This window comes from Vanessa cardui, chromosome 29 (genome assembly GCF_905220365.1).
Source record: "Vanessa cardui chromosome 29, ilVanCard2.1, whole genome shotgun sequence".
NCBI lineage: Eukaryota > Metazoa > Arthropoda > Insecta > Lepidoptera > Nymphalidae > Vanessa > Vanessa cardui.
The window spans coordinates 639,206-653,396 of NC_061151.1; positions in this window are offsets into that span (position 1 = coordinate 639,206).

Genomic DNA, 14,191 nt, shown 5'->3' on the forward strand with positions numbered 1-14,191 from the left:
ATAGAAGCTACCACCGGTTCGGAAAATAGATTCTACCAAAGAGAACTGGCAAGAAATTCAGCAGTTATTCTTTTAAAAATAAAAAAATCTAAGAGATGCAAGATTAGCAAAGATCAAGATTAGAAATTTGTCAACTCATATTTATATAAACAATAGGATCTAAAGAACAATACCTAATATCTCAATACAATGTTATGTTGACTACAATTAACCTCCAGCAGATATCAAACTGAACATATTCAAGATCCAGTAACTTTTTCCAGTAACGAGTTATACTACGACACAACTCAGACGTAGCGTCGGTAAAAATCGTAAAACTGATCACATCCGAATTAAATGCGCCATCTCAAATTTTCAATATTTATTTCTTATGCGAATATGATCTTTACGCAAACGTCATAACTTATAATATCATATGACCTAATATATATATTCGTCAATTTGACACGTCGCCATTGTTGAACTGACGCTAGGATCTATAGCGGTTTCTATTGGTTGTGTAAATCGGCAGTAATCGGTTTTATTGAATTTGCCGATGCTACATCTAAGTTGTGTCGACTGCTATACATAATCCCTTGTGATAATTAATAAAATGAAGAAAGTCCTGTTTAAATAATTTTGTATAAACTTTTATATAAATATATCATCATATTTAATATAATAGTGAAAAATATTTTTTTTTTCTTTTAAAGAGAAATTATCAAGCGCATGCGTTCAAGCATGAAACAACGTGTACATTGAGAATGCGCAGAATTATAATAAGGAATTATAAATATATTATTGCGTTGTGGCAACACTGATCAAAAGGTGTTTATATTTTTCGTTCGTCGAGAATACGGTTGTAATAAATCGCACAGATGACATATTCATAATGCCTGTACAACTTATTTATTATTTGTAATAATATTTCAAGATTGTATTGACATTGAATATAGTTTTTATTTGTTTAAACAAATATGTTTGCGTAAAAAAAGGTTGCAAATATTAAACTGTCTTTATTCTCGGCGTCTAGTTTTAAATTCTAATTTCAAATTGACAAAACGTTCAGTGCTGCCATTCGAAAAACTATAAAATATTTTAGCGTTCATTAAACTTTCTGAGTTTTTAAATTTTAAATATATTAAGTAAATGCAAAATTTTATATGTTTTATATATAAGGAGACCCATGTATATGTCATAGTAAGTGACTGTGCTATATTTATTTTATTAGTTAGTAAATAATAAAAAGGAATTATTTATTTCTATTATCAAAGATATGTAGTTTTTAAGATTTTAGTCATTTAAATATTATTGAATTAAAAATGTAAATATGTGTGTCAGTATATTAATATTCGTTTTTTTTTAATTTTTAAATATTTTACGGCAAGCTTTGCAAGGAAAAATATACTGTATAGTACAATTTTTTTTTCATTTTGATTTCCTTTAATTTATTTTTTGTTGTTCTCAGGACGACTTATATGACATTTTTATTATTTAAAATGATTGATCAATTCTAGTTTGGAAAACAAATTTATTTTACTATGTATTATTCTATTTGTAATAAGGTACGAAATTGTCACTATGTTTTAGCCACGACGTCCAAACCAGCAAAAACCCCTTAGGTGGCCCCTTTCTTTAAATACATAGCATTAAAATCTTTTAGAAAATAATTAACTACAATCCAAGCTCTTTTGTAGGGAGCGTGAAACGTTGGTTTTAGGTTAGGAAATTTGATGGTAAACATATTTCTGAGTTGAGATGGCCCAGTTGTTTGAACGCGTGCATCTTAATCGATGATTTCAGGTTTAAACCTAGGCAAGCACCACTATATATATGTGTTTAATTTGTTTTTATAATTCATCTCGTGCCCGTGAAGGAAAACATCGTGAAGAAACCTTTATGTGTCTAATTTCGTTCGAACAGCGTGGTGGAATATGTTCCAACCCCTTTCCTTAATGGGAGAGGAGGCCTTAGCCCAGCAGTGGGTAATTTACATACTATTGCTTTACTTTACTTACCATATTTCAATAAAAGAAAACCTTGTAAGTGCATATTCTTTGCGATTTGCTTATAACTACTATATATTGTCCCCCACCAACAGTTTTCATTAATATATTTATTTATAATACCCTATTTCACTTAGCTATAGTACGACACAACTTAGATGTCGCATCGGCAAAATTCGTAAAACCGATCACATCCGAATTGAGTACGCTATACCAAATCATCAATATTTATTTCTTACGCGAATAAGATCTTTGTACAAACGCAATAACTTGTAATATCATATGACCTAAAATATACGTTAATTTGACGCGTCGATTTACATGCAATTGCTTTCTCTGACGCGTGAATCTATAGCGACGAATAGCGTCGAATGGCGCGATAGGGAGCTATTTCTATTGGTTGTGTAAATCGGCAGTAACCGGTTTTATTTTCATTCCATTGCATTTTCCGATGCTACATCTAATTTGTGTCTTACTATACTTATATCAGCATTTATTTTACTTCTAATGTTTATATATGATGAAAAGTTCGTTGATGTACAAAACGTATTTTTTTTCTGAAATCATAATAAATACAGATTATTCAAGCTCTCGAAAAATTTTAGGTCGATTCAAGGTGAAATGTTGTTTATTTGGCTCTCGCACTTAATTACTTAAGTGTATCCACTTTAAAGTTCAAAATGGTATGTTTTGTGAATCCATAGTGAATGTCATAGATTAAACAAACCCTCGGCCAAAGATTTCGCGCCAATTTGCTGTCAAAGTTTTATTTTTGTCTTTTTTCCTGTCCAAAATGAAAATATACGTTATTCAAGGAGTTTTTTACACTTTTGAATCGTCATTTAACAACTATATTAAGTGAAGCTACCACCGGTTTGGAATGTAGATTTTGCCGGGAAAAATCAGCAAGAAACTCTGTAGTTATTCTTTTTCAACGTTTAAAATTCAAAGTCATGTTAATTCATTCCAATTACACATGTTTGTATTACGTCCTTCCTGGGTATTAACATGTACTAGCTCAACACTTTTTGTCATCTATATAAGTCATATTGAATAATATGCCTTCTTTACCAATGAATTTTTTACATATGATTTCAATTTATGAAACGGCAAAGTTAAAAATATCTGCGGCAATTAATTATAGACACGGATACCTTGCCCCAAGAAGAGTTTAGTGATTTGTATTGAGTCGGAAACTTGGCGTTAACATAACCATTTTGCATCGTAGATTTGTTCAGTGAGAAAGACGCGTCGCTTCACGTTAAATTTATATGTTTAATAAAATAAATGTATATATATTATTATGCTGTCTCTTATACTTCTTACGCACACTAAGACATCCTATCATTTAACGTGCATAAGCGTGCTTTTTTGACTGAATAGATACATACATACTTGTTATATACAATCTACAGAACTCGTAGCACGTATTAAAAGAAAAATTAAATACTTTACAGAAAAGATTTGAAAGTTTAATAAATCATTACATAGTATAAAACAAAGTTGCTTAACGCTATCTGTTTAGATCTTTTATATTATGCAACGGATTTTGATGCTTTTTTTAATAGATAGAGTGATTCAAGGGGAAGGTTATTGTACACAATACATGCATAATATAGTACAGAAACAAAAAAAAATCTGTAGTATATTTAGTATCAGCATTGCACCCGTGCGTAGTCGGGGCCCGGTATATTAGAAAGGAATAAATAAAATTGAATTTTGTTGAATGGTAAGACACTAGATGCTCTCAGACGTCTGAATAGGGTGACCATGGACTTTACCCCGTTAAGTTGTCCGAAATAAGGCCCCTTATTGTACAGTCGGGGTAAGAAAACGTTCGTCACCTTAAGATCTATTTTCGCGTGCTCAGTATGAGCGATAATCTGCTTTACCGATCGAGAATGACATATTGCGTCGCAATGATTTGATGCTTAGATTCAAAAGGTACTAAGATTTTAGACTTGATAAAGGAATTAATTTGAAAACTGACGAAGGTTTTCTTACTCTGACTGTACAAACGTGTTTATAGAACAAGAGCCTGTTTATGTTCCAATTATTTATGTATGTAGTGTATGCTCCAAACTTTTTGGAAGTTTGCGTTATACCAAATTTCATCAAAATCGGTACAGTGGTTTGTTCAGAGCGACAGACAGACAGAGTTATTTTCATATTTATAACATTAAAATGAATGTTCTAACCACTGAGTTATCTTGATTATATTCTTGTTTCTATATATAGTACATCTAAATTATGTATATGTGTTATGTTTCTGGTGTATATGATATACATATATATATATATTTAAAGTTTGTTTTCGCCCGCGCCTTCGTTTGTATATTATTACTTCTTCGTCAGACCAAGCTAGCTTCAATAAAATTTGGTGTAGTGGTTTGCCAGTGAAAGAAAAAAGGTGTTTTAATCCCAATGATAACAATCATAAAATCAAGCTGACTGCGAATCCTTGAGAATCAATCTAGTTTCGAAATATTGTAATCAATTATCGTGTAGTTATAACGTCCATTATGTTTCAGGTAAATAAAGTCAAGGTAAAGGTTACCAGTCAACAAAAAAGTATTTATTTACAACATTATGGTACAACAGGGTTGCCGTGACATTAAATATTTCTGAAACAAGGGTTTAAGTGCACCTACAAGTATTTGTACTAAGAATATGATGCCTGTGGTGAAAGTAGCGTTTAATTTAACTAGATTTTTTTCTCGATTTATTTAAAAAAAAGTTTTTATATTTTAATTTCCTTCGTAGAATACTATATTTTTACTATTTTTTTTTTGAAAATAGGGATACGGTTTGTTTATTTGTTTCAATTTTCACCATTAAATTTCAAAACCAAAATATATTATTTATATAGGTATATTACAACCCGTCTCTGCTTCATATGTTAACAATAAGGGTTATTATCATGTTTTTTCTTCAATTTTAATACAACATTAAGATTGAAGAAAAAACATAAGACGAAAACATCTTGTTTTTTGGCTAGGAAAGATGAAATGCATGATTTTTTCTTCTATATAATGAATGTGTTCATCAAATCACTCTATTTATTGATGAAAATCACATTAAAATTCGCTGCATGTGATTTGAAAGATCTAAGCAGACTGCGGGAAGCGACTCTATTTTATACTACATACTATTTTTACACAAATAATAATATATAATTCTAATAAGGCCTTGAGATTTTGATCTCACTTAAAACAGGTTCAAGAATATTTAATAAATCCGAAATGATACACAAGCCACTTTCTTTTTCACTGTTCTGTGTCACGTCCTGACAAAAGGTCGGAGGTTGTGAACTTATTTAAAATGGCAGAATGTAGTCTGATATGGATACTTGAATATTACTGCATGTCGAAATTAAAAATGTTTGTTAAAATGCAAATATTTTTTTTTATTGGCCGTTATCAATTAGTCTTGTGCAAGCGAGTACAAGATATTAAAAAAGGATTATAGTAAATCTGTAGCGCTCTAAAACAAGATTGTAAACATTATCGTAAATTTTAGTTGTTTTCAGAATCATTACAAAGTATAAAACAAAGTCAATTACCGCTGTCTGCCTCTATGTATGCTTAGATCTTTGAAATTACGTAACGGATTTCGGAGCGGTTTTTTAAGCAGATAGATTGATTCAAGAGAAAGGTTTATATGTATACACGCACAATATAGACAATGACTAAAAAGCTGTGAACATTGTAAGACATTCTGCAGTATATTTACTATCAGCATTGCAAACGCGCAAAGCTGGGGCGGGTTGTTAGTTGACTACATTATATATAACATGTAAACGATAAATATACCAAAATAGCGTATCACTGTAGGTCTATTTACAAAAGTATACCATCATCTGCTAATCACAACAGTTGGATTTAAGGCTTTAGAAATGTTACAATATCACGTAACGTATTTGAAATCAACGTTGCACATTTGTAACTAATATTATAGTGTGACAGTAATTCTATCTGTCTGTCGCTGTTTCAATACCAAACCGCTGAATCGAATTGTATGAAATTTGGTATGAAGTAAATTTGAAGTCCAATTAAGGACATAAGCTACATTTTTGGCTAACACATGCGAACGAAGGCGCGGTCGACAGCTAGTTCTAAATACTGACAAGACATCGTAACGTATAACGTTGCTGGTACGATATTGTGACGTCAAAACTGACGCGTCGGGGTTATCTTAGAGATTTATGGCGAAGTGCCACGTCATGACGTAATTTGTAGACTATAACCCATAGCTCAAGTTGAGCCAAAGATTTTGGCGGACAATGTTTTCAAGCACGTTTTTATTCATCATTACACAGTATAAAACAAAATCGCTTAGCGCTATCTGTCCCCATGTATGCTTAGATCTTTAAAACTTCGCAACGGATTTTGATGCGGCTTTTTTTAATAAATAGAATAATTCGAAAAGAAGGTTTTTGTAAAAGACACTCGAAATGAACAGTCCAACACGAGCTTTATACGTCAGAAATTAATCAGTGATGTTGTCTGTAACAGCCATAAAAAATGTTGGATCGTATTACTGTTAGTCGACTATTCACGAGTGGTAGGCGAAGTGATTATTTCAAGAATCGCACTGCGAATCAGTGGTAGTTTTTATTACGGTCAATTAGACATATTGAATGACGTCACAGATTTGACGAGCGTCAATGTTATCTATACATATAATAAAATTGGAGTGTCTGTTCGTAATATTAAAATAATCCTTTTTACTCAATGTATATGTATGTATATATAGTACACATACCAAAATAACATTTTATACAATCTTTGTCTGTCTGTCTGATCCGGCTAATCTCTGGAACGGCTGGTCCGATTTTGACGGGATTTTCACTGGCAGATAACTGATATAATAGGCAGTAACTTAGGCTACAATAATATTTCTTTTTGTTAAATTCAAACATGAATATGTAAGTTAGTCTTCTTAAAGTCACAACCTCAGATCCAATAACTGGCGTCGCGTTAACAGTGTACAGAATGTTGTGAATTTGCAACTCTTTTTGTTTTTGTTAACAAAAATAAATTAATTGTATTGATGTGTTAAATAATTTCTAGAGAAGACACCCGAAATAAACAACATTTCACATCGAATTGTCGAGATAAAATCTGTCACAGCTTGAATAATCTATGGTATTAATTATGTATTTAAGATATAACGGCGTTTTAAAGGTTGATACTCTTACCGGAACCTTGGAACTAAAATAAAAGTGGTTATAGGTAGTTTAGTGAATAAAACATTAAAATAAATTAAGATAAATGAATCAATAACTGTTAGTAGTAAAGGACTGCTTAGAAAGCGCGTGGAATACCTAAATCTTTGAGTAGGCCTTACAAATATTACCTAATTTATAAAAAAAAATAATGTTAATTTAATCGTACCGTTTCTTTTTGGAAGCGGATTGATCATTTGGTATTACAGTATATTTTTCCTAGCCATCGATCTTATGATTATAAGCAAAATATATGGATGACTTATATATGTAAAAAATATAACGTCTGTATAATATCTATATTTATTTAGCAAGAATAAATAATATATGAGCTATTGTATTTTTTAATCTGATATATTTATTGATAAAAAGTCTCGGCTCATAGTGTATTTTTTACGAAGAAGCTATCTTTAAAGCATTTCACTAGTAAATCTTACCTCAACTGATTTATTTATAACATATAGATTTAATTAACATAATTGTACATCTCATATTTAACTTTATTTTAAGAATATTTTAAGTAAATATTTCGTTTACAAACTTATCTGGCCCGGTATGAGCGTAAATATTTAATTTAGTGTTGCTATTACATATTTCTAATATACATTGTGTTCATAACACTTAATTTTGAGATTTATTGAAGTTAATAACATAGAAACCATCTTTTAATGTCTTGCCAATTTTGAAAAATAAAAATAAGTTAAATTAGTTATATTTAAAACATGGCGGTGACAGGCCAATTGTCATTTCAAAATGGCGTCGTTTTATTTTTTCCATCGGCCCAGGTGAGTCTGTAATACATATAACATGTATATTTATAGCATTACAAGAAATATATTCAGATTATGTAACAGTGAAGTTCCATTACACAAAAAACAGTATTACAATTATTTTTTTCTATGGTTATATTGTAATAAAATTATAATATTTAGAAAATAATTTGTGTAAAAACTGTTCTTGTTTTTAAATGAAATTTAATTATATAGAGTAAGCTTAAACATATATATTATAATAAGTGAAAACTCCAGTGTATAATAGAAATTAAGAAATTTATATATAATTATGTACTTGTATTCAAAATTACTTAGCGCGTAGTGGAGTTGCGTTTTTTAAAAACCGATTTTGTACACTGTAACTATGTTCGTTCATAACTTATATCCGGTCACTGAAAGAATGTATTGCTCTATGAACGAATGAACTATATTATTTTGAAGTTTATACGATAAAAATATAGTTTATTATTTCTTATCATTAAAAAAATACAGATTACAATAAATGTTTAAACCTCTCGCTCAAATTCAAATGAATTAGAAAACAATTTGTTCAAAGTTATGTCAACTTATTTATGTTTGTATTATGTAACTTGTCATCGTCAACTGACAGATCTCCAGAATGTAATTTTTTCAGTAACCAGACTTAAACACGCACATTTCAATATATTTTCTTTAATATTCATAACAAAGTCAGGCAAAAATAGCATAGGAACGATCCTATAAACAAAATTTATCCTTTAAGAAACAATAATATTATATTCAAAGTATTTTCGCGTAAGTCCTCAGTTGAAATAAAAAGAAATTGCAATTTAAAATAAAACTTATTTTGACAATATAATTCCTAATCTGGTTATGCTAAACGAAACTTTGGGATATTAATTAACAATTATTCTTAATCATGTAATTATTATACAGCTTACCTTAGCTGTAATTAAATTAAAAAAAAAAGGTTTTTAGAGAAAGCAACACCAGAACGCTGCCACTGTAAGAAAACAAGAACACCAATCTTTTAATATAAATAATATATAATTTGTAAGATTCTAAATGTAATTTTCGTATAGATGTTGTATAGTTACTTTAAATTATACCTTGTATATTAGTATAATCTGTTGTTTGCACAGATAATAAATTATATGTCTATTGAATGTCTTTCTCTTTTCAGTACAGTACAGTAATAGCCAATAGGGCCAAATTCTCCTCTCCCTTTGAGGAGAAGGTTTGGACCATATTTTAACACGCTTCTCCAGATACACATGTGGCAGAAATCCGTTGAAATTAGACACGTACAGTTTTCCTCACGATGTTTTCCTTCACCACCGAGCACGAGATGAAATAATAACACAAATTAAGCACATCAAAATTCAGTGCTTGTCTGGATTTGAACCTGCCATTATCGGTGAAGATGCACGCGTTCTAACCACTGGGAAATGCCGCCTCTCTCTTTTCAAATCATTAATTAATTTTTCGACGACTGCTGTTCAATTATTAAATAATAATTGCTTTCGAATAGTTTGTTATATATATTTGTACACACTCTCATTCAATCAAAATCAAAATATAATTCATACAAGAAGGCTTTTACAAGCACTTTTGAATCGTCATTTAACAACTATATCAGGTGAAGCTACCACTGGTTCAGAAAGGAGATTCAGAGAGAGAAAACAGGCAAGAAATTCACTAGCTACTCTTTTTAACATTTTAATTACATAATATATCAGCAAAGAACAATTAAACGCATATATGTATATCTTGCCTAGAAATATATAATTACGTTAAGACTATGCTTTTTATCTTTAATGTAATCTTGCATCGAGTAATATGTCTTATTTAATTATTATTTAATTGTGTTATTGTCTTATTTAATTGCAATTTGTTTCAATATAAATTGCAACAACAGACAAGCATTAGTACTGATTTTATGACATGACCTTTATTTTTTCAAAATAAATGTGGAATCTTATTACAGAAGCGAGATTTTCAGGCCCCCCCAAAAAAATGCCACGGTGTTTATTATAAGGCTGATTTAAGTTTCTAGCCGGTTCTTATCAGTGGAATATATTTTCCGAACCGGTGGTAGCTTCACATTTAATTCAACAATGTAACGTGACGTTTAAAAACTTGCTCTCACGAGCTTATTTGAATCTATACTAATAAATGTGAAAGTAACTCTGTTTGTCTGTCTGTCACTCTTTCAGTACCAAACCGCTTAGCCGAATTTGATGAAATTTGTTATTAAGCAAATTTGATCTCTAAGGAAGGACATAGGCTACTTCTTTTTGCCTATCATATGACAACCAAATCCTAAAACGCGAATGAAGCCGCAGGCGTCAACTAGTTAAGAATATTTTGGTTTTAATTTTAAAACGTTATAATATTTTTTTCCGTTATATTCATAGAATAGAGTATTTTGTTTGTAATTCTTGCGTATTGTGTTAATTATACGATGACAGATATGGACAGAAGTTATTATCACATTTGTTTAAAAAATCAACCAGTAACCATGGTTTATTCCTACCATAAGATGACAAATGTCAATAAAGCAACGTTTAACATCGAACTGACGAGATATCAGCTAGTGCTTAAATAATGGTAGAAATATTTATATTACATTTATATTATAATTATATATTTAATAAATTATTATTTTATTATATCTGATTTAAAAAAAAAAAAATTGTTCAATTTCAGAACGTCATTCGTTTGGCTTTAAAAAATAATACATCAAATTCCCGCGCAAATGTAAAAAAAAATGATCACCCATATAATTTAAATATGATATTTTTGTCAATTGGATTTCATTTTAAGTTCAGGATGAGGTTTATAAAATTATATTTATTGATAAGAATAAACACTTAACACAAATACGCTCGTGCGCTGCCTTAAAAAATGATGATGATGCATGTAAGTACGTTTGTATTGGAATCGAGTACTAGGGGCTCAGCGGAATCTTAACAAGAGCAAAACGAAAAACCAATAGTCCTGCCCAGTCTGTCTATTCTTGCGCCCCCGAGAGTGTACGTCCAGTGCCTGGGCACCGGTGGTAGCGCCCTATTTACGCCACTGAGTCGACCCTCTCCTCCTAAATCGCTCTTACGTAATACGCCCGATTGGTAGAATTAATCTGAGTAAGTTAAGTTCGATGAAAAAGCAGACAAATCTGAGTTAGGTCTCATTGTTTGCAGTAATAGGCATTGTGTTTTGAAGTTTTATGACCGCAGTTTATGAGTAAGCGATAGACATTTGCGTTATTTTATTATACATACCTTGACCTAAAAAGTATATAGATGAAATAATAGCAGAAATTGCTAAGCGTTGAGAATAAGGGTTATAGCTAAAAATATGTGCAATACTGATGCTTAATATACTACAGAATTGGTTTATTTACATCACATTAGAAACTTATAAAATTATCAGTGTTTCTTTACTATATTGTCCATGTATTACATACAAAAACCTTTCCCTCGAATCAATATAACTATTAAAAAATCGCATCAAAATCCGTTGCATAGTTTTAAGATTTAAGCATACAGACAGAGAAAGCGACTTTGTTTTATATTATGTAGTGTTAATAAAAAAAAACACGAAAAAAAATTAAACATGTGGAAAGTAAGCTGCGTTTGAACCAACAGAGATGCAGGCTGTTTAACCACTGTGCTATGAGGGTATTGGATTTAAATAAGTTTTCTATACGTACATATAATAAAATTGAAGTGTCTGTTTATAATCTGTATTTATAATATAGATATATGTCTGTGGTAGGGCTTTGTGCAAGCCCGTCTGGATAGGTACCATCCACTCATCTTATTCTACCGTCAAATAGCAGAACTCAGTATTGTTGTGTTCCGGTTTGAAGGGCGAGTGAGCCAGTGTAACTACAGGCACAAGGGACATAACATCTTAGTTCCCAAGGTTGGTGGCACATTGACGATGTAAGGAATAGTTAAGACAACACACTTTATTAACATAAGAAATAACAACATTAAATGTTTAAACATTTACAAATATGTACTAAAACTACATAGTTACTGTATAAATCATGACCGCGTGCAATGGTGGCAAGAATGCTAGCAGCATTTCCCCGTTGAATCGCAATTCCGATTCTCTGGGCAAAAATAATAAATGGAATAGTTAATATTTCTTACAGCGTCGTTGTCTACGGGTGATGGTGACCACTTACCATATATATATACCATAAAAAATATATTAAAATAGCCCTTTTTTATTAATTAAATATCCCAAAACAATTTTTTTTACAATTTTTGTTTGTGTCGCGGGCACAGTAGTACTATAATATAAATGTCGCTTGAATCAGCCTCGATGTCAATATTATAAACTAATAAGCTAATTAAACAAACATTAATCTAAAAACGCTGTCAGAGATAATTAACTTTTAAGTCTAATTGAGTTGCAAAAACATTATTAAACTTAGTTATCTATTTTGTTTAGGGTTCCGTAGTCAAATAAAAAAACTGTATACTTGTAACATTGTAGTGTGCTTCTCACATCTATTCTTAGAGAGTAAAGTAAAGTAAGTAAAGTAACAGCCTGTACATTTCCCACTGCTGGGATAAGGCCTCTTATTCCATTAAGGAGAGGGTTTGGAACATATTTCACCACGCTGTTCCAATGCGGGATGGTGAAATACACATGTGGCAGAATTTCGATGAAATTAGACACATGCAGGTTTCCTCACGATGTTTTCCTTCACCGCCTAGCACGAGATGAATTATAAAAACAAATTAAGCACATACATATAGTGGTGCTTGCGTGGGTTTGAAATCGCAATCATCGGTTAAGATGCACGCGTTCTAACCACTGGGCCATCTGAGTTCTTAGAGAATATTATAAAAAAAAATTCTTGAAGTTAGAATTTGTTTATATCCCCTGAACTAGTTCTCAAGAAGGTCATTGGACGCGATACTTAAAAATAACATATTGATGACGTTGGTTGTGGAGAAAACTGTATCCGGTTTTGTTTAGCAAAACATTTCGTGAGACTATCCTGACAAATTGACGGTGAAGCTGATTCTCCTGCCTTAAACTTTAATCTGTATTAATATTATAAATGTGAAAGTAACTCTGTATGTCTGTATATCTGTCGCTCTTTCACGATCAAACCGCTGAGCCGAATTTGATGACATTTGGTATGAACTCCATGAAAGGACATAGGCTACTATTTTTTCTGACACATGACATCCAACACCCTAAAATTGGAGAGAGTGGCGACTATTAGACATTAAATATTGCAAACATAAGTTTGTTTTAAAGTTAATACGTAGTTACATAATTTAATTGAACAACATCACGTAAATTACTCTGATCCCAGTGTAATGCAAAAGGACTTGTGTTATGGAAAATCAGACGTAACGACGACACAACAAACACCCAGACCCAAGACAACATGGAAAACTAATGAACTTTTTCTACATCGGCTCGGCTGGGAATCGAATCCGGGAACTCAGTGGCGTACCCACGGAACCGGTGTACACACTGCTGGACTACATAGGTCGTTAAAATCTATTATAATTTTATAATTAAATATATATGTATTAACTTTTTTAACTTTGTCGTTTTATAAATTCAAATCGTTTGTAAAAAATACATCTATAAAGAAGGCATATTATTCAATACGACTTATATAGATGATAAGAAGCGTGGAGCTAATACTTGTTGACTTCCAGGCAGGATGTATTACAGACATATGTAATTGTGTTGAACTAACATTACTTTTTATTTTTAAATGATGAAAAAGATTAGCTACTCAATTTTAGACGCATCTTCTCGGCTAATGCTATGAGTATCACATTTTCTCACAAAATCATTATTATTTGTTCCTACATACAGTACATTACAGTATATATATATATTGATAATTCCTTTAAATTTACACCTTAACGATTCTTTTGCTTATAGCCGTCTTCTGCAGCATACATATAGGATGAATCAAAATCAGAAATCTAATTTATATGTTGAAAAAGAGTAACTATAGATTTTTTTGTCTGCATCTGCTTTCCGAACCGGTGGTAGCTTCACTTAATATATTTTTTTATTTTATTTTTTATTTTCATTTTTGTTAAATGACGATTCAAAAGTGCTCGTATTTTTCAGGACTTATGTGTATTTTAATTATCCATCCTTCTAGGATAAAGTGTATTTTAATTTTAGATTTTGTTGTAAGTAATGTATTATAATATAGCACATAATTC